This window comes from Corvus brachyrhynchos, unplaced genomic scaffold, assembly GCF_000691975.1.
Source record: "Corvus brachyrhynchos isolate BGI_N302 unplaced genomic scaffold, ASM69197v1 scaffold26, whole genome shotgun sequence".
In the NCBI taxonomy this organism is placed as follows: Eukaryota; Metazoa; Chordata; class Aves; order Passeriformes; family Corvidae; genus Corvus; species Corvus brachyrhynchos.
This window is the reverse complement of record NW_008239324.1, coordinates 11693975-11713460: the sequence shown is the minus strand read 5'-3', so window position 1 is coordinate 11713460 and position 19486 is coordinate 11693975.

The following is a 19486-nucleotide window of genomic DNA, read 5'->3' as shown; positions in this document are numbered from 1 at the left end:
AAAACAAAACCAACCACCTGTAAGAGACAAAAAAAGATATGCCCCCACCCCCTTCCTACACCTATCAGGCTTTATTGAAGACATGGTAAAAGAGCACAGGGAAAGACAGGTGACACTTGTACCACTTGGCTTTTCCTTCCCAGTGCTTCCTGAGGCAGGTTGGCCAGCACTGCCTTCCCTTGCACCTTCTGTCTGAAGATGCAGCCTGTGCTGTATTAGCTCATGCTTCACCTCACTGTTCTGTGATTTTCAGCGTATTTTTTCTTTTTTTCTATTTTCTTTTTTTCTCCCCTGCCCTGCTGTTTTTGTTAGATTTACTGCTGGAAATTCTCAGCTACATTGAGAACCTGTCTTCCACTGATGACTTATCTCAAAAACATGGATGTGAGCTGCAATTGCTAGTATTTGCCCTGAGAGATGGTATTTTCTTTTAATGATTGACTTTATCTATGTGCTACAAAATTACAATGGAAACTAAAAATAATTTAGCACACTTTTAGTAGAGCTATTATTTGTATGATAACAAAGGAATAATCCCATTAAAAGTGCTCACCTCTCCACAAGATTCTTTGGATTAATGTGTTAGGCAAGTATAAAAGGTCCTTACTCTCACATTACACTGATTATTCTGGTAATTTTATGAAATATGGAGGTAATTTATTAAGTATCTGCTATACACATTTTAAAAGTACTTTCATTGCTGCACTTGTGTCAGTTTTAGAAGTTTATTTTTATTACTAAATTGAGGAAATTAAAAATGTCTGTGCTTTTTTTTTCTCAAGAGACTGCACATTATGAGATCTAATGGATTTTATCATAATTCTGCCTGAATTGGAGCTTGTGAAACCACTGTCAGAATACTAAGAATTATTTTTATGTAATGTTTTAAATCGATAATATAGGATGATGATCTATTTTCAGGACTCACCCAACTATAACTCTGCATTCTGGCAACATTCAGTAATTTATTAAAATACTTAAGCACAAGACCTGGTGCATTGAAGTGGCAATGTAGAGAGAAAATGGGTTTGTTATTGTTTCTGGAAGAACTGCTTCTATTACTTAGACTAGTATAGGGCTCTTGGGAGTTGACTCACTTCCTCAAAGGCTCAAATATATTAATGGACTTTTAATTTCTTTCTTGTCTTGTCCTCTTATTATCATCTTCTTGGATGCTGTTTCAGAATGCACTTGCAAGGTGGTTAACTGGGTTGGTCAGTTAACTATTAGGAGTGTGTTAGAAGGCAGAGGGAAGGTTTGTCATCTTGGCAGCTACTTAAAAATATTTTTTAATTTTTATGCATGTGCAAGAAGAAGCAAAATTAAAGATATGTATGCTATATGGAGAAAAGTATGTGCTCTTCTGTGCAATTAATATTTGACAAATATGATTCTGAAACTAATATGATTCAGGTTGTAGTTATTGTATTTTGGGGTTGTGAATAGGATTTTATCCTTCTTTCTGCCTAACAAAGCCTTTCCATTTAGCTCAGACTGCTGATGAAAGTGGGTTTTAAGGTGCTGGTTGTGAATTAGATGGGAGAAGCAGGCCCATGTTCTGCTGACTTTGAACAGAAACAAATTCACCAATAGAACCACTGAAGGCAAAATGTTAAGCTTTGGCAGTGAGATTTACTGGAAATTACTGAAGATGTCAGCCAGAATTTCTGCCTGCAGTCTTCCAATAAAACCAGAGTCCAAGTCAAATGCCCCTGAAAATTGTTGCTTAAATAGCTCTCACAGTTATTTGGTGTTTGAAACTTCAAATAATAGGAAGCCAGCACTGTGGACTTGTATAAGTTTATTTTCAGAAACAATTCTCTCTCTGGATTTCCTAAGCCACTGCTACATGACTCATTTCAGTGGAAGTACAACATTATGCAAATCACAGTTAGTGACCATTGCCTGTTGCTAATGTCATGGAAACCCATTATATATTGAGTTATATGAACAAAACCCACCTTAGCATTTGGAGTAGCTTTAATTGTCCATATACAGTCAACTGCTTGTCCTGGTTTTGTTTTTCCTTCTTGTTCTACTTGACTGGAACGTACTATTCCATCAGCTCCTGAGAGCTCAAATTGGCAGTCTAGGGAGAAGATATACCTTGCTGTCAAATGCAATATGACATTAATTTAAAATTTAATGTATAAAGAAATTGTTACTGTAACACTGTACCTGGGATGGGATTTAAAATACCTCCTAGGTAAGTGAAGTCAGGATCTGTAATAGAAAGAAGTCATGAATCACAAGGGCTATCAGTGCTTGAGAATCACTTCAAGCTTTAGTATTATCTGCAGATTATGCCCATTTTTTATTATGTCACAATAAAAACTGCCAGAAAGTTTACTGAGCCAATTGGTGCATATAGAGACAAAGTTTTTTTAGATGAGAACATTATTCCACAAAGATTGACCTTATCTGAAAAAGGTAATTCTATCCTGACAGCTGAGATTTCTAGCATAACACCAAAAATTACTACTCGGTATTTTGTTCCTACATTATATTCTGAATTTAACTATGTCAGTTTTCACCGAAATCACTGGAGCTCCACAAGAGTATGGGGGATCTTTCTCTGTGCAAAAAGCTTATTTAGATTTATTTTATCAGACTGCTGTCTGTGTAGTTCTGAACAATTTGAACTGAGCTCAGCAGAATATATCAACACTTTGAAATTGCTAACTGTTCTTCAAAAAGTATGTGAAGAAGATCAGTTCAATCCTAAAGGTACTTTTTCCTGGGGTATCTGTGTCTCTTGTATTAGACCACGTAAAACAGTTCAAGACACGGTTTACGAAATGTTGTTCTATGCAAAGAAAGCACTAGTTCATGCAAAAGTGCACACCTGTTTGGTACAAATTTCTTTTCCAAATGAAGGTCCAGAGTTTGGATCCTTCTGTGATCCTATGAATGGTTTTTTTCTGTATAGGAAGTTTATCACTGCCCCTACAATGCCTCAGTTCTGAGCTTAAGACTCAGCACAGTTTGGAAATGCCTTCTTTGCCCTCCTCTTTTTATTTACCTATGGTGAAATCTATGATCACTATATGCAAAATTCTGCAAGGTTTTCAACCTTCTTTGTAAACTGATTTTTTTATAAAGCAGGAGTATCCCTTTCATTTTCATAACTGTGAAATATTTTACCACACTTCATATAAATGTAGAGGAAGGAAAATACCAGTCCTTCAGTTGTTGCAATCTATTGTGAAAATAATATACAATTTATATGTATATTTAAAGTTCCAGCCTGCAACTATCATAATTTAGTTTTGAAAGTGATGTTGATGAAATGGCTTTGGAAACGGACTTAGCAAAATGCTAAGTATTGTCCCTTTGAAAACATTTTATCATGTTATTCCCGATGCTCTGGTCAACATGTTAATCTGAAGTTTCCAAGTTTAAATCCCTAAGCAGTAATACCATAATCATGAATTGTGTTTTCATGTGCTCTAGGGGTAGAGATAACATTAAGTTATGTTTGTGTATACATTTATCGAAATGGTAGAGCTGACACTTGTATATTTTCTTTTGTCCCAAAGGACAATAAAATGCTAATAACTACATGTGTAGTATCTATGAAGTACAGTAGTAGTCAAGCACTGCACAAGGACATCAGGTCAAATTTTCATGTAAGAAGGATGCCCTGCCAGGTTTAAGTAGCTCCACAGAGCAGATGTAATTTTTGTCTGTCTAAAGGCACTGTCAGCACATTGTCCTCTCCTTCGTACCTGTGAACTGCACAGCACTTTGAGCAAAGAGCAGCTCTGTTGCCTGAGCCCAAGGGTTGAGGGAATCCAGATACACTGAGAGTTTGACCTTAGACTGTGCAGATATTTGCTCTGGATTTTCAGAATGGAGATTCAAATGTTTTGAATCTGGCTGGAATGCTATTGTAAAGCTGCTTTGGGTGTTTTTATCCAGTGTCTTGTACTCCTAGAAGAGACACTGGTGAAAAGGCAGCTCTTTGTCTGCATAAATGCTCTTTCCCACCACTGGTGAAACTCGTATAAGTTAGAGCAATAAAGAGGGGTGATGCTGAAGACTTCAGCATGAACAAGCTCAACTGTCTTCTTCACTAGCAAACTACAGACCTGTAATTTGCTTCAGTCAAGATTCCCCAAGTGTTTTTAGCCAAGTACCCTGTAGGATTAGCAGGACTGACACTGTGGCTATCACTCTGTCACTGTGCCTCCCTAAGTGCTTATGCTGAAATGCAGCTCTAGGCTTGTAGAATAAACACACCCACAGAGTTCAACGGGAGCAGATGGTCATTAATTCAGAATTTTAGACATCTTTACCTGGTATAAATGAGTACTTTGCTTGAAATCCTTTTCCTTCCAGCTCTTCATCAGAAATGAACTTGATCCACATAAATCTCCCTGTTGATCTAATTAGTGCAGGACTTTTCAGACCACAGTAACGATTAATTAGAGGGGAGAACCCAAAAGGTCCATCTCGAACCTCCAGATGATCAAACCGACATTCAAATGAGGGTTCTATGTAATAGGGTTCATCAAAGGTCAACTCAATTCTTTGTCGTGGAGCAGCTAGACATAAAAAAATTGAGCAAAATATTAAACATAGATCTGGGTAAAAAACACAAAGAGATGAAGAAATGAAGAGACAGGCCTTCAAAACAGCAAGATGAAAAAGAAACTGGAAACTTCTCAAAACACATCTGCAGTCTGCTACAAAAATTTTAAAAATTATTTTCCAAAAGATACTTTTGACTAGAATCATACAAAGTTTTTTGCTTGCTGATCTTAATTGTTGAAAATTCAGAAATCACATTGATTTAATGCAGCACATATAACAGATATTAACATATATGCAAAGGTATTCAAACAAGGTTTAATATTAAGATATAAATTAAAGCAAGTGTTCTGTGAAAGCAAAATACATAAAAAAGGACAAAACACTGAGCTACGCATGAAAGAATGGAAAAGAGAAAGGTATGAAGAACTACTCATTATTTCTTAAACATGAAGTCCAGCTCTGTAGATTCTTTTACAGAAGGCATCTTTTATTAGAATATTCAGAGAAGTGTAAGTGCTTCATGTATGTCAGTAATATGCAGGTGACTACAGATGTTGGTGAGTCTGAGCCAGTGGCAGCCTAATATCAGGATTTGGATCAGAGCCCTAAATCCAGACTCTCACATCCGTGGTTTGGATCCCAAGACTTTCTCCTGTATGAATGGCTTTAGTGTTCCTTGTTCTTGGCATCGGCTGCGCTACATGAACTTCCCGATCCTCGCTGGGACGTGGAGTGACAGCACTGAGGCATCACACGCTGCCTGCTTTTCCTGAATGTGGAAAGGATTTACTCACACGGCTCCAGCACTCCCATCAGACCTTCTGCCTCACTCACACGAGCTACACACATTTGTAGCTGCTGTGAATGTTGGCAGTGGTCTGCACAAAGGAGCAGATCTTGGCTAGAAATTCTGGAGGACCTTGGCCCCACTCAGGCACCCACAATGCTCCTGTGGAAGGACTGAGGAGAGCTGAAAGCTGCCTGTGCCCCAGCCCTGCAGCAGGACAGGCTGCCTGCTCTCTGGGGCACTCCCAGGCACACAAGGTGCAAAACCAAGATGTGCATGTGAACAAGCCAAAGTGAGGGGTCTGTGAACCACTACTGTACTGTACAAATAAAAACTCACCAAACCTCATTACTTGAAATATTTCAATTAATTGATATGAATCTGATGATTAGGCTGACTAATATTTTTAGCTGACTTGAGTGGGTTTTGGGTGCACTCTAATAAGAGGAAAAATAATTGGAGTGTCTCAAGTCTTGCAGCCTTTATTTAAGATATTCTCGTTGGAATATGGTTTTATTCTAGCTAATGATATTTTTTTGTCCTCATCACATTATTTTAATAGTGACCTCAGCAGTGCTAACAAATCTCTGTATTTTTAGTACAGTGCTATGGCAGCCAGATATACCTTTTTTATTAATGAAGGACAGCGTAAAGGTTTTCTGCTGGTGAGACAGAACAATACAGCATAGTATGAAATAGTCTTCATCTTTTGCAATCTATTATCAGTGATATTAAGATAACAAGCTACAATTTTTATCTTAATAATTCTGTACCCTCACAGATTACAGTAGATATGCTGCTGCTTTTCCTGGCTGTGAGGGTATGTCTTATTCTACATAGCTAGTTTCTTAATGTTTGCATTTCTTATTTATTTGTTATTATTTCTTGAGAGAGCAAATTTTGCTTCTTGTTCAAGTAAATGACTGCAGAATTCATTATATTACCAGTATGGCCATGCAACACTTTACAGCAGTGTAAGATGACAGCTTTAATAGTTCAAGATTTTCCATTTAACAGTAAGATTACAGCAAAGCTAAACAAAATACAGCATGTACCTTCTAAGATATAGATGCACTCTTGATTGGGTGGGTACATGTTTGGGTAGTTTGGTGAAGCAAAATGTCCTCCATTACTGGTCCGGACCCAGTTGTCACACTGGGCGGGAGGAATGCGATTCACTCCTATATTTTGCCCACCTTAAGAAAAAAGAAAGAAGTGATCAAATAAGTTTGTTCTGCAAGCATGACACATAGCCTATAAAGAGGTAACTAATTTATTTTGGTTTTTATTTTGGTTGCCAGCCATCTTGTAAGCTGTTCATTAATATCTATCTAAGAAAATCCTATGTTTAATTTTGGGGTATATCCTAAAGATATCACAGTTTTTGAATACCAAATATGTCCAGAGATCCTTGGAAAGGAAAGAGAAGGAGTAATTTTTTTTTTTTTTACCCAACTCAGTTCAGGTTTTTGATACTCTTCTTTCTAGGTGAAATAGTCACAGTGGCTGCCAATACCATTATTTTATGGCTTATGTCATTTCTGTTCCAATGTAAATATAATCGGAAATACTTGTCAGCTTTCACTGGTTTTGACCCTGATTCCAGAATATGCTATACTTAGGTGGGATACCTATTTACAGTAATTTGTTGGAATACAGAGTGTTTATAACAGAATGAATTACAATATGCAAATACACTAAATCCAGCAATGGTAGTTAATAAAATTACTAGCAATAGATAGATTGCCCTGGTAGCTAAGGGTCTCATTTATGATCAAAGCTCCTCTTCTGGATGTACAGGGAAATGTGTTCTGTGACTGAGATTATGCAGTTTAGTAAGATAATTCTTCATGCTGGACCATTCACAGAAGCTTGGTTCAGATTTCCTCATCCATGGAGAAGAGGTTGGGAATAGTATGATCTCTGACATTCTTAAATACCTTTGACCCTTCTCCTTGGTATCAGCAGAAATGGAGAGAGTAAGACAGGATATGTGGTTTCTGCTAGATATTTCCTAAATCTCACAGGGTGCCCTCATAGTGTTATTTATATTTACACAGTTTTAATTTGCTGTGAGAGGACATCCATGCTGGTACAGGTCTTAGATGCCTCCAGTAAATTACATCACCTTCCACTGGTATCTTGACAGCTTTTTGATTTATGGGGGTGAAAACTCTCTCTCCTGCAGAGATTTTTCAAGGAAATTCTGTAGGTGGCAGTTCAAGGAATTCTTCTCCCTTAAGTGTAGGTAATCCCACATATGAAAAAAAAAGGTTTGTGAAATTGATTCCTTCCCCACTCAGCAGGCTTCAAAAATGTTTGTGGGTGGACTATTTGAAAAGCTTGTTGTCAGATACAGAAAACATGAATTTCCGTGGTAGTTTCTTTCTCACCTCTAACATCTAAAACTGTAGAACATTACCTGGGAAAGTGAAACTTCCACGTTCTTTGTGACTGGATGGCTTTGTTCATTTGGGAGAAAATGCAGCAGATGGGGGGAAATGGAAAATACTACAATTCATGTTCGTAATTCAAGAGCTATTAAAATCTGAATGCAAACACTTCCTTTCACTTATAATGCTCAATTAGAAGTTAAAAAACTGTTACATTTTTTGAGAGAAAATCATTAAACTAAAATGTACCTTGTGTCTTCTGCGCAATGGCAATGCCTTCCACTACCAGGATTGTTACAAGCAACACTGATGAAAGAAGTTAGACAGGAAAAACATCAGTAATTCTTCGAAGTTACAGAATTTTCTGCAGTCACAACTCATGCAAATCCTGGCATCACTGACCAAAACAACTCAGAACATACAAAAATATGTAATTAATTAATGTGTTTTCTTTAAAATTTCAACTTATGAAACCAGTGCAGTCTACATGCACTGCTGGTCCTTCTTCCAGGTTCCTCAAGAAAGTGTGTATGAGAACAGCAATTAATTGTTTGAGGGGACTTTAAGAGTATTTTCTAGAGTTTGCATGGTATCTATTGTCTATAAAACTTTTATATCCTCAAACAAGATGTTTCACTGCTATAATAAATCATATTTATCTTAAAACTCTATTTGCATAATGTGTGTAAAAGACTTCTCCAGCTTCCAAGAAATTAATCCAGACCACAGGAGACACTGCATGGTCTTAACCCCTGCATAGATTTCACAGAACTGTGCTTGCAAGACTCATTGTTGTGATGTTGCCACACAATACCAGCAATTTCTGCAAATGATGGGGCAGTAGAAAATGGGCAGATGCAAGTTCTGGAGATGGAGAGCCTCCCCCCTCCCTTGCTTCCTTCCTGGCTGCTTTACTTTTGGCCTTTCCCTTGCATTTACACATTCCCTGCACTCAAGAAGCATCAGTATGAACAGCACATATGAAAGATTCCATATTCCACAGTCCATCAGCAATTTTAAAGCAGGCTTAATGTTCAGATTTTCCTAAAATGCTTTGTCACCTCAAATTGTTTGGGATTACCAGGAGGGGGAAAGAGAATGAAATAAGAGTATATTGATATGCCACTCTTCAAATGTTTCATTTGCGTCCATCTGGAGTATCCCAGAAATTCTGGACACACTTCTTACAGAACTAGCTAAGCAGGCCTGGACTGCGCTGGACAAAAGCTGGCTGAGGGGAGATAGGATACAAGTTACAAAATCTCAAGTATCATTGAGAACTCAGCAACTACTACTTGTCTCTTCCATCAGAGAACCAGGGCGTGTCAGACAAAGCGAGCAGGTGGCTAAAAAAGATTTCTTTTCTTTTTCTTCGTTAGTTTTTTGTTGGCCTTTTTTTTTTTGGCCTTTTTTTTTTGTTTTGTTTTTTTTAATGCACATGCTTCATAATGCATCCTTCAGGTAGAAAATTCTGTTTCAGAAACACCTTAAGCCATAAATTGTTGGAAGTCTGGGATGTATTTGAGGCAAATATAATTTGCTCTTTTTATACTCTTTCTGCTTCTGTATCTCTGTAAAAGAAGATACCAGGCTAGATGGACCTTTGATGTAACCTGATTTGGCCTTTCCCATGTTCTTAATCTACTTGTCAGGCAGGCATGGCCTTAGCACTGCAGGGCAAAGAAGAGATTTCAACAGGAATTTTATTGTCACATTCAAGAAGTTAATTTTATTTTCCCAGCTTTTCTGCCTTGTTGCTCAGGCAATTTAGTGCTCAGTTGAAATGGCATTTTCTCCATCTGTGGTTTTCCCTGTGTTGCTGTTGGACTTTGAGCCCTTTAGAGCTCCAGAATGAGCATGCACTGACTGCAAACCACAGTGATCTTGACTCAACTCATCCAGATGCTCCTCTAACAGTGGCATGGATATATTATCTTGGGAAAAGATAAAAGGAATCAAAGTCTGCTCCTGAAAGTGTTCTTCTAGAATTTATGTTTTATTATGTATGTTTCTGCTGGCCTTTCTTCTCTCTATCCATATTGAAGCAGACTGGGTTTCATTCTGAAACTCTCCTCACCAACAAGTGCTTTTTCTGTGTAAGTCAGGTTCATAACTGTGGGTGTTTTCTAAAATACCATATGGGTCTTGCAAACAAGTGCAATGTTCTTAGAAGCTTACTTGATTTTTAGGGATGGATTATGTTAGAGTAGGTGAAGATTTAAGTAGTTTTTCAATTTCCATCTTTGCAATAATTCTGCATTTTCATCAATATTAATATACTTAAAAATATACTATCTGTCATTATCCAAATACAAAGTATCTGCTGCTAATCATTGCTGACTCATCCTAGACTGAAAATTCCTCCTTCAGAAGAAAGTATCTAGCACCCATTACTGGTATTCAGGTTATGGACGTTCACTAGAGCCTTAAAGCAAATAAACAAATATCCCATCTTTATTAACATATGATTGACATTAGTATTCAGCTGGTTTTAGTTTTTACTATTTCTTATATAGATTATATTATTTCAAAATTATTTGCAGTTTATTTTTTCAGCTTCTCTGTTTAAATTCTACACTGAAAAATCTGAGTTTATGAGTTGCATGAATTACAATGCATTAGTACTCCTGAGATCATTTGTCCCTAACAGAGAATCTTGACAGTGGTTATGAAGTTGTCAGTCTCTTTTCTTTGGGTTTTTTCTACACTGGTTTTGGCGCAACACTTCAAAGCTGGCCTTTACTGTTAAAGTAAAGGCAGTTTCCCCAATCCTGTGTAAATCATGTGTCAGTATGTTCTATTGAATTCACCTTTCTTAAAGATGTGCTGTGCCCACCCTCTGTTTTGCAAGGAGAGAGAAAGCTCTGTATAACTTACGTCGCTTCTTAAAATGCAAAATGAGCTTTGACTTTTTTTCTTAAAACAAACACACAGAGAAACAGGAGTGAAATAAACATGTGACTAACAAAATTAATGCAAATAGTCACTTTCAAGTAACAGTGAAAATTTGAGGGTTTGTTGGTTTGCTTTGGTTTTTATTTAGTACAGCTCTTTACTATGGCTACCACTGTTACAGTATCCATTTTTTTAAAAATATCAATATGCATCTATGTTTATTTCAGTGTTGTACTGATGGAAACAACATAAGAATAGGTGTTCTGTTATACTAACCATTGATTTCCCTTCTTGACGATGTGGATAAAGAAACAAGCCCCCTAAAAGGACTTCAGAAAGCCTGATTGGCTTTCACTAAAGCTGTGCTGTTTCTATAAATAGTCCAGCACTTGTATGCGTGTAAATGCAAACAAACAGTGCATATTCCATGCAGAGCTGCATGGTTATGCAGGCAACTGCAGAAGATTTGGGCTGAATATTTGTCTTACTGTCTTCCTTTTGTCATATTATATGGATGACTGGGAATAGTACGGGGCATCTTCTCTCTGTTCCCTGCCCTTTTCATCCTCTTCAGTTTTAATCTCTTCTACCTCATTCTTGCCCTTCCCTGGCAATGCCCATCCTTCTCATGCTCTCAACAACCCTTAAGATGTATTCGGAGTAGGCCAAGTAGCAAATGTTCCAGGGTTTTCCTTTGCTACTACTGTTATCCAGGGTGACAGTATGATAAAGAAAAGGGGTGTCTCTAGCTAATGCTCTGGATGTGTGCTGTCCTTATCTGTGTGACATTGCTGGCACAAAGGTGGAGAGGACTTACCTGTTCTTCCTGAGTACTGGGCAGGATTGACTGAGGTAGTATTGCCTTTAACTGAGTGCATTGACGTGACACAGTATAATGTGGGAAAGCAAACAGGAGTTTGGGGGCTGAAAACAAGGTCTATCAATATTCAGGATGAAGAGAAAAGGAAAAAAAATCAGGATATTTTTAGACTTTTCAGACTGTTTCCATTAACCCATTTTTGTGCGCATTTAAACAACTACAAAGCACTCTCCTGGTGTCCTGAATCCATACTACTTCCTGGAAAAATAATTTTGACTCTCAAAGACTAATTTGGACAGTACAAATCCATAAGAAGGAAGCTGTCTAGGGAAGAGACAAATCCTGGAAGACGATGTAGTAGAGAGCTAGTGCTGAACCACTGTCCTGGTAGTGCAGCAGGGACACAGACACAGCAATTAGGACATAAGAGACTGAACCACTTTCACTATGAGTCTTGTAGCACTTCCAGAAGAATGAAGAATGATCTTGTTATTTCTAATAAACTGCAATTCAAATACTTGTACCACCCCTGAACTTACAATGGGACACAGTATTCCTCTGTTCCTTTTTTTCTCTTTTAAAGTCTCTTACAGCTCTCTCTGACATGACTGTTCTTCAGTGTGGATGAAAGATAAGTCTAAGCTTAGCTCTACAGTCGATTATGGTACAGGGAACAGAAGCAGTGAATAAAAATGCCACTTGAACACGCCTAGCTGATGTAAGCAACAGCACACACAGTGCAGGACTGCACTGAATATCAAAGGGATGCAAGGGGAGAGCTGAGTGTTTTGTTTTTACTGGAGGAATATGGTGAGAATTCTACCAAAGGATACTGAGCTATGGGACACTGACCTGATGAATTTAGAGATACTTAAGCGATAAATGTAATAAAAGTTCATGCTTCTGCACCTTACATTGAGCTTCCACTTCATGATCTGTACCCTGCAGAAGAGGCCATCATTAAGCTATCATCAAGCAGCATGGACACTGAGGCAGAGATTGAGGAGCTTCTTTTATTCATGAATCTGGTATTTGCTACAGACTTGTATTTCATGAATTATGGTGCACAGTTTTGTACTACCATTTAAAGCTCTAATAGTTTTTACCTGTGTGAGCATGAACTAGGAATACAGAAAAAGCAGCAAGCTTCTGTCTCTGTTTTTTAAAAGAATGGATTTTTCATTTTCTTCCCTTCTTTGCATGAAATATTTTATATCACATAGCCTGCAGACAGCTGTATAAATTTTGAAAAGTGAAGACACTAAACATACAGTGCAAGTTCTTACTATTCTGTTGTTGAAGTAGGCTTATGGCATAATATAAAAGAAGCCTCTGAACTGGTGTAATAAACTCTGCATTGTTTGCAGGAGTCAAGATGCTCTCTGTTGGCATTTTAAAAATTTTTAAAAATAAATCTAAGCTTAAAAAAAAACGTCAATTACTGCATTGGAGTATATATAGAGAGGTTCACAAATGTGTGGCTCCTACTTCTCTTTAAAAATGAGAATAATATAGTTAGTTTTGCAGTAAATGGGTGCTCAGCCCAATACTGAGAAATCAGCATGTTGCATAGAAAAACAAGTGCTTCAGGCTGCGAATCTGACATCTGCTTGTACTTTCTAGCAAAACACATTCTTCAGATTTCATGGGATACAGTACAGCTCTGAGCTCCCTATGATATGTCTTTCCTTTGCTCTTTCTGCATGCTCTAGGGATCTTCACACAGAGACAACAGACTAGATTTGCTGTGTGGCTCTGAGAGCAGTGTCTGTCTTCAGCGATGACAATGGGGGATCTATGCATGCAGGGCAAGCTGAATATCAAACTGGTGAGCAGTCAGGCACAACTGAGAAACACAGTGAAAAATTCCACCGTTTTTTAAAATAAAGCTTAATCATTTAGAGTATTACGCATTCTTAGCATAGTGGTAGCCAGAATCCTAGGGATAAAGATGACACACTTTGCTTAAAGCAGGATTCATTGGATCTCTGTGCTCTGCTCCCTGGATTAGGCAGCACCTTGTACACACATAGTCCAGATAGATGGTAATTGGCAACACACAGGTCATGCATGTTGGAAAGTCTTGCCAGGATGCCTGCTTCTTTCTGGCAGATACAGCCTAGAGTAACAAATGCTTGATCTTAATCATATACTCTGTTTTGCCTTATGGGAATGATTCCTTTTCTGTGTATTCTTCTTAAACCTAGCTCCTCATTTGCCCTGTGTGCTAAAATTAACATTACTTTCAGCAACTGCTCATCACAGTTATTTCAGCTTTTATATCCATTTTTTACTCACAGGTGTCTAAACATTAATATTCGCTATTAATGTGCTGGGGACATTTATGATGTCATATCCCATCCTATCCTCTGGCCAACATAAATTACATATGTTTTGGTTGCTTTTAAGGACTCTGATCAAGGATTAGTTGCTGCACAAATTCAAAGTGACTGACTGACTGATAGATGGTCTTGTAAAGAACTTGTGCAATTCAGACAGACAGGTAAAGTGTCCAGACACTTTGGATGTCATGCAATTCTGTGTGGATGGTCACCTCCTCTTCTTTCAAAGAGCTTATTAACCGCTTTTGGATTAAAGCCATTTTTAGCTCAGAAACACAAACTGTAAATTTCAAGGAATGAGATTTGTCTCTCTCTTCCTAGCATTCACTATGTTTGTTAATTGACAAAAGGAATTGCATCTGTTGCTGCTATATTTTAGGCTAACAATTCTATTGCTGAGGATGAAAACAGCAGTTTTTGAATCCCAAACATTTTTACAGTTCATAGTCTGTACACATTCCTTAATCTACTGTGGTCTCAACAGAACATTTGCAGATAGGTAAAATGAGTATCAAGGAGCAGTTAAGGTGGCTGCCTACAACTTATGCTCCAGTGATTTCCTCATACTGGAACATACAGCACGATCACCACAGAATAAAGTACAGAGATGAAGGTGTGCATCAGGCAAGACATATTTTAGCTGGTTTTAAGTCTAACCCAGAGCATGCTAGTGGAGCTGCCAACACATTTTTAATCCTTCTCACAAAAGCTTGATAGCAGAAGTGGGCTTCACCAGCTATTAACAGTGACTTTGGCGCATTCTAAGATCCAAATCTTGTTAGCCATTAGCTGCCAGCAGGATATCTGAATGCACTCAGGTCTATTCTCAGATATAACAGTTTCATCTCACTCCAGCTGTTTCCAGTAGGGATTCCTTTCTTTAAGATTGCCAGAGGAACAAATTGGGTCTCTATCTCTGCAGAGAAACCAGGTTAACTGATTCAGGAAGTAAGTGCAGTTCTCCCACGTCCCTTTGATAAAAATCATCTCCAGAAAAATTCATGCTTGGATGGATCTGTGACAGAGTCCCCTCTAGGTTTGCTCAGAACATTTAACATTTCTGATCCTGTCCTCTATTAGAAATGTATAAGCAGCTGTGAGCTGCTTCATTTTACCAGTTGCTCCACATCCTGTTACTTATAATCCATCCCTGGGTGTGTCTGCCAGCAAAACTTCTGCCAGAAGAATGATAGCTTTCATTTTTAAAACAGAAACTTTCCTTTTTATATGGAAGAGCCTTTTTTCTCATCTCCAAGCTGTGTGCAGCAAGAGCCTGATGAGAAGCCTGCATGTGCAAACCATATTGATGAGCGGTTTCAAAGACCTTATTAAAATATATACACTGACTTCAAGTTCAGATGATTTCCCTCTAGCTGATAGAGCTGATCCTGCTGCACATGACTATTCTGAATACATCTTTCCCAGAGATAACTTATTCCTAGAGAAATTGGATAGTGATACTTTCAACTTAAAAATCGATCTGATTATACCAGACTTCTTTATCTTCTCTTATTTATTAGCAATATACTATGTTTTTCAGTGGAAATCTTTTCTGGAATGTCTGTTATGCAATTAATATTAAAAATCCTTTTCTGCTATCTTCTGTCATGTCTGGCAAAAATTTATGTACAATTTTTTCTTTCCCAGCTCCTCACACTCAGTCCCTTAAAAAGAGACTTAACTTTGTGTTCATCAATTTTACCATATGATAAATAATGAGGTTTTGTGAAATGATTTGTTAACATATTGGCCATCCTTTCCTGCTGCATAGTGGGGTCAGCTTTGTACTAACAGAAAACTGAGTGAAGCACAAAGATAATCTAAAAGAAATATGGATTTTTTAAATTAAAAGTTATCTGCTGATTTTTGTTGTAGAATTTATGCTCCCCCAACTCCCTATCTTGTGGTATTTGAGATGGCAGTTGCCAGTCATATACTGACAGAGGCAGCAAGCTGTTTAAATGTAGCATGCTGTTTAAATTGTCCTATACTGTAAGTGCTTCATTAATTAAAAAAACAAATTGGAGTATATAAGGCAGAAAAGAAGCATGCTTGTTTGCATTGCTAGAACCCCAACTTGAATCCAAGACACTAAAATTTTGCTTCAGTCCAGACCCTAGTGATGGGTTTGTTTTGTATGTAAACTACATGTACAAGAGTATGTGCAATTAGCAGCTCTCTTCATTTCTGCAATGAATTAAATTGTGACTTTCTGACAGGTTCATAAATGATAAATAGCTTGTAAAGTTTTACTTCAGGGGTGATTTTTTTCTGTCTAATCTCTCCCTGTGAATTAAACCTTAAGGAAGATGCTGAAAATCTTAACTTTTTCATTATACAGGGATACATAATTCAGTGGCTCCTCAAGCTTCAATCCAGTGTTATTCTGTACACTGGCTACAGCCACATATCTGATTTATACACTGAAATCTGCTATTAATATCAATGTAATTGTAACCAACTTGTTCTGTAAAAATTTTAGTGGTCGTGGTCAACTATGTCTTAGGAAAGGGAGGGAGTTAATGTTTTTCAAGTTATGTTGCAGAGTGTTGCATTTTGAATATTAAATTTGTATGTGTATTAAGAGCAAGGTATAATACACACTACCAAATACTTGCCTTGTTTTTAACACTGCAGTTTTTTGAAACCTGTTCCGCAGTTACTTGAGTTACTTCTGCTGAACTGCTTAGCACTGCAAGGAGTTTGGGGCTTCACTTTTTTTCAGTGCAGCAGAAAAGGTTGCAAGTAGATACTGCTTATTAAGTAAAAAATAATATTCTGACTTCACTTGATACTGCCTTCATTAGGGTCACTGTAGCTTCTACAGTCAGTACTTTGTTTTTGGCTTCAATGAACAAATTATGAAACTATTAGGAGATTTTTTAATTACCTTTTTTCTGCTTGTTTTCAGCTTTTTGTAGCATCATTACACCTTTTGGTTTTGGAAACAGGCAGCCATAATTTCTAGCTTTTGTGTGGAAGGAAGCATTACTTCCTAACACTACTTGTGAGAAATTAACTGTTAAAATCACGCCAAAATGCAAATGGGAAGCCTGAGTAGAATGGCAGAAAGTTAAATCACAGCAGTCCACATTCTTGCAACCTGACAGAGTTGGAAATAATTCTGTAGTCCACTGGAAGGTTGGGAATGTAGCAGTAATTTGTTCTAGCCCTGGCTGCTTGTTGAATTATTGGGTCAGAAGCTTTCTTCTGAATTCTCTTTTTGCCTTTCTAAATTACTCCAATGTATTAACTGAAATAGACCAAAACTAATATACAGGATGGATTTAACTGACGGCTTGTACAGTTTTTTTAAGCAAATAACAGCATATGGAAACGAAAGAGGGAGCATATTTGAAGCATGGGAACAAGCTTTTAGCAAACGCATTTTGGGGGAATACCAGATAAGAGGAAATTCAAAATAGGTATATTTACTTCCTAAGCAGAACAGGGTCATGACTTTATTATGAAAGCAGCTGCTTTTCTCTCTCATGAAGTAGAGAGTTATGGTGCTTTATTGTTGCAGAGCAGTTGCATTTTGCAAGCTGTGCCAGGCTCAGGGAATGATTCTAGTGTGTTTAAGATGTCACTGGGAACTGGAGGCAGGAGGAAAAGGCTTTGTCTTCCAACAGCCCAAATGCAGCAAGCTTTTGGCCTCTGAGAGGTTACAGACCCCACTGAGAAAGCAGGTGGGCATTGGCTGGGCCCAACTTGAGCAAAAGCTGCAGCCACTGCAATCCCAGGGCTGTTGTGCTCCACCAGCGCTACCACTCAGCACTGCTGCCTGGGAGAGCTGGAGGAGAGCAAAGAATCCATGCAGGATGATGGGACTCAGGATGAGACTTTCAAAAGTTTTGCTGAACACTATGGACAGAGACAGAAATAATTACATTAAGATGTTTATTTAAATCAGCCCTTGTTATTAATAGCTGAGGAAGAACAGAAGAATAGTTCTGAACAAGGTTAGTAAGAAATATCAACTGCCACGAAGTATGATGGGCTCTTTTCTGCCATGAGGTAACACAACCACACACAAAATAGAACCTTTGTGGATGACAGAAATGTACACATGTATTCCCTGTTAAGAACAGAAGACTAAACTGTTTCTAAGAAGTATTAAATAAAATATGATTTGTCACGATACACTGAGCTTCATGGTACTTCATTTATGGTTTAGCAGAACTCCCCCAGTTCTGCACATGAAGCTATTTGTATGGAGGAAAAAAAAATTACTGCCACTGTAGGTAGAGCTTCCATGCAGAATTTAAGATGCAATTTGTAAAACATGGAGGGTTTATTTGCATTTTATTCCCAGCAGCTTCCTTCTGGAACTAAATCTATATGTCTATCTACAGGCATATACTTTTTTGTTTCTGATTAGGTGTAATAATGGGACTGTGTAATGACTTCAAGTGAAGCAGAGATAAAAGGGAGTGTATGATGCTAAGTAATGAAAGGTTGTTTCTGTAGTCATGGCAAGGGATGCATTTAGAATACTAACAGCTTATTGACTAATGGCTTTGTGCAATTTATAGATTATGAGTAATACAAAAAACTTCCTGTAGAGGGACTTTTTGCCCGGACACTAGTGTGATTATAAAAAATGTATAGGTCTGTTCAGTGGAAAACCTGTACAGTCAATTTTGCAGCAATCCCTTATTTCTGAAATGTAATTAAATCTGCATGTGTATAAAGTATTTAAGTAGTAGATACATCAGTTGTAGTTTATGGTTGTTTTATAGTGGCTTGTGATATTTAGATATGTCACTTAAAAGAGGCAGTAGAAAAAAAAATCTAAATGCCTTGTCTTCCCCATGTAAGCCATATGTTCCTATGTTGTCTAAACTCAGTGGATGGTTAACTATATAGAGAGAGACAGACATTTATTTAGAACAAGTTATCTTCTGTCTCTCAGTTATTATGCTAATAAATGAAAAATATTTACTGAAATCCTAAGGACATGAAGTCCTTCATGCCAGGAACATGGGATTTTATGGCACATGGAACCATTCTGGATTTAAACCAGACTTCTTTACAACTTTCATACTGTGGGAAGACATCAATGTATACACAACAGTTCTCCACTCTGCAGTAATGCCTTGTTGGCTTCAATAATGCATGCAGTCACACCAACATCTCCTCACAGAATAATTTAAAATAATAATAATCATAAAAAAAATAGACTGGAATCCCCATCAAGTCTGCTATTGCTGAAGAAGATACAGAATGCTAGAAATAATCTCTTGAGGCACAAGGTTAAGTGCCACATCGAGCTTTATTTTCTAACAGAAAACCCTCGCCCATTATCGAGCTGTGTAAGTAATAGCACAGACAAAGAAATGGTCGGATGAGAAGCCTTGCTCGGTTGTTTACCTCCGAACAAAAAAATAAGTTAGAAACAAGATTTAAAAGCCTCAAGAAAAAAAGCACCGGTAAACACCGGTCAGGGTGTAGCTTGTGACTCAGGTGACTGATTTTGTGAAAACCTTACTGAAAACAAATCTTGTTCCCGATAACAAGTGTGATAAGCTGAACAGTGTTGAGCTCGTCAGCAGAGTCCCGAAAGCAGAGAGTATTTTTACTGTGAAAAGACGAGCGTAGGGTATTGTCGCTGTGTCTCGGGAATATAAGGGGCACTAGGGTAGAGTCGCTGCTACTGTGACCCACGTTTCTGCAGGCTGCGACCTCCCCCGAACCCGAGGTGTCCCTGCCG